This window comes from Panthera pardus, unplaced genomic scaffold, assembly GCF_024362965.1.
Source record: "Panthera pardus isolate Hobbes unplaced genomic scaffold, ASM2436296v1 HiC_scaffold_13, whole genome shotgun sequence".
Taxonomy (NCBI): Eukaryota; Metazoa; Chordata; class Mammalia; order Carnivora; family Felidae; genus Panthera; species Panthera pardus.
The window spans coordinates 57,358,700-57,361,817 of record NW_026526688.1 but is presented as its reverse complement, the minus strand read 5'-3'; the positions used below and the strand labels follow the sequence as shown (position 1 = coordinate 57,361,817).

Genomic DNA, 3,118 nt, shown 5'->3' with positions numbered 1-3,118 from the left:
AAAATCACATTAAATTAAACTTCAAAAATATTTTCTAATACTAATAGTTAACATTTATTGAAAATTATTTGTTTATTAACCATTATTCTCAGTGTTTTACTAATGTAGTTAAGCCATATTACAACACAATGAGATGGGTAGAGAGAATATGCCTGTTTTACAGAAAAACAAACCAATACATAGAAATGTTAAGTGATTTTTTTTCAAAAGTGTGCAGTTAACAAGTGGCAGAGGCAAGAATCAAAGCAGGAAGTTAGACTCTAGAAGACACACTTTTAAAACATACCTTAAATTGCCTTCCGTATACTAAAATAGTTACATAGCCATTGACTCTAATGAAATGAAATGTTTCTGCTGTAGGCCATGGATTGAAACTTGTATTATGGCCTATTATTTCTAAAAACAAAATTGAGGGGTGCCTGGGTGGCTCAGTTGGTGAAGTGTGTGACTCTTGATCTCAAGGTTGTGAATTAGAGCCCCATGTTTGGTGTAGAGATTACTTAAAAATAAAATCTTAAAAAAAATTGAAAAAAAAAACTGTTAGAGAAGAATAAAATGTCAGAGCCCTTGCTGTATCATTGATGGATGAATGGGTAGATGGGAGGGGGAAGTATTTTACTGGTAATGAAGAGGCAAGACCTTGGGGCAAATAAGAAGCCTGGGCTCAAATTCTGGATTAGTCTTGCAGAAACTTGAACAAATAGTCACTCAATACCTTAGTTTGCTCATCTGGAAAATGATATAGTAATAATACTTAAGTGTTGGGTTGCTGTAAAGATTAAATTAATTAATATAAAGCACTTAAAATAGTGCCTGGTATAGAATGAGTGCTACCTGTATATATTAATTGGCAGTGTATATGAGATACATGTCTAGTTGACTAACAGGAAAATTTATAAGCAATTACTAACTGGATGTGAAAACTCACTATGAATCTAATGAAGAAGACTAATTTTTAAAATCTTTAGAATTGTGGTGATAGATGAATGTGACTTTAAGGACTTCTTTTTGAGAACAAAAATACATTAGTTATACTATGAGTACTATAGTAGGATGACCATATACCCCAATTTACATTTGGTTTCTGTCCTGGTTTTCTGTGTGTTACTCTGAGGTGTATGTTAATAGCACCTACTCTACTCTAAAAACTGTCTTGGCTTCGATATTAAACTATGTGTTCACCTTAGTTATTAGGTTTCTTAATATTCATGTTAGTTTATAAAATGGGAAATGCCAACCTTCACAGTTGATGTTAAGTAAGAAAAGAAAACTTTAACAACTCTCCAAATGAAAAGATTAAATTTCATACTCACATTTACTCTGCTCAGTCTTTCAATTTACATGTAAAATTATATGACTGGAAATAAAATGCTCATTTATAACTCCCAATGACTATTACTATGGTGATTAGCAAAGAGAAATATATACATTTATATTTATATTTATTTATATACAAAACTGCATATCAGATGATATTTGCATAGTAGAGCTGTAATCAATATAATCATTGATTTTTAAAAGCAACTATCATAAGAGCAATTTATATGTACAAAAAATCCAGTTGCCTGGCAACTGATTTTTAAAACTCCAAACAATAAAAAGAGCACAATAATTTTTTTCCCGTGTGTAAATACTGTATTCCTTTGGGATGGCTTTTTAAATACAGAACTGCAATGCATATCTTTGAATTTCAGTTCTAATTATGATACTCAAGTTTGTTTGCCTCTCAAGGATGCTGTGAACATTATGTTCATAAACTATTTTGATATCCTTAGAAGAAATACATGTAAGTAAGATGCATTGTTGGGAATAGAAATTATTTACCTTCGGGATTCTGACTGTCAGGTTGTATAAACCTGCAAGACAATTCAGGTATGATTGAGGAAAGAGAGCTTTGAAATACATGTTGCAACAGCCAATTTTTTTTAAAATTTTATATTAGAAAATAAACTCTTAAAGCTCACTCTGGTTGAAGTACTATATATTATGTTGTTGGTCTCTTCAATAAAAAACAATCCCAAATGTGAAATTGCAAAATGTATCTTTAACTTCTTCAGCCTCTAATTTCTCTTCTGCTAATCACCATATGAATCATATTAGACTTTCATAATCATTCATGTTTAAGGTAAGTAACTGTGTTAACACAAAGATTGAACTCTCAAAACAGATTTTCATGAATCATGGATCTTACCAGTCACCAAATTTTGTTAATAATACAAAAGATGACAGAAAGAACAAAGCAAAGACATTGCATTTCTTTCTGAAAGAGGTTAGAACTGTTCCTTCACTCACCATAAAACTGGTTTTGGTAACTTATGAGTTGTCATGATGAATAAAGAAATATTCTCAAAGGAAGCCAAGCCATTTCCATTTTGATTCTCTTAAGTTTTATACTTTGTTAAAAGCTACCCAGAAAGAAGAGGTCTATGTGACTACTTTCCATTCTTCCAAATCCACTTAATCCATGAATCAAATGTTTTGTTGCTGTTCTTATTTTATTATTATTTTTTTTTCCATAAGAAATGAAGACAAACCAGATTTTTTTCCCTAAAAATCAATTTCAAAGCAAGGACTCTCCATTAAATTTCTGTAGTAAAAATCATCAATCTGTTTACAAAGAGTTACTTCTTGGTTTCTGTTACATGCATGTTAGACCACTTAATGTTGCCTCAATGTCAACACAGAACTACTTTGTCTCTTTATTCATTTATGTTTCTTCTTTGATAATATGGAAGGGTTCATGATTTTGCATGTCATCCTTGTGGCCACGCTAATCATCTCTGTATCCTTAGAGTTTTAGTATATGGGCTGCTGCAGTGAGAAAAAAAAAAAAAATCGGAACCACTATAAAAAAAATATTTCCCCTGTAATTCAAATTGGAGAAATTTCTATTAATCTGTCTGCAGTTTCACTGACCAATTTGCCTTCCTCTTTCATCTTCTGTTAAGCCTATCTGATGACTTTCATTTCAAACATTGTAGTATTCCCTTCTAAAATTTTAGTGTAATTATTTTCTACACTTATATCAATGCTAAGATTCCAAATCAATTATTTTAATCTTGGTTTCACTTATGTCATTGATTGTATTTGCAACAACTAATATACAGTGTCTATGTTA

At 30.9% G+C, this 3,118-nt stretch overlaps 1 non-coding gene across 1 annotated transcript; it reads right to left on the bottom strand.

Annotated features, from left to right (window-relative positions):
- Positions 1 to 2,722: 2,722 nt before the first annotated feature.
- On the bottom strand, positions 2,723 to 2,824 carry LOC128776808 (U6 spliceosomal RNA). The gene has a single exon (XR_008421970.1). It is a non-coding gene; the product is annotated as a U6 spliceosomal RNA (small nuclear RNA).
- Positions 2,825 to 3,118: the final 294 nt, after the last annotated feature.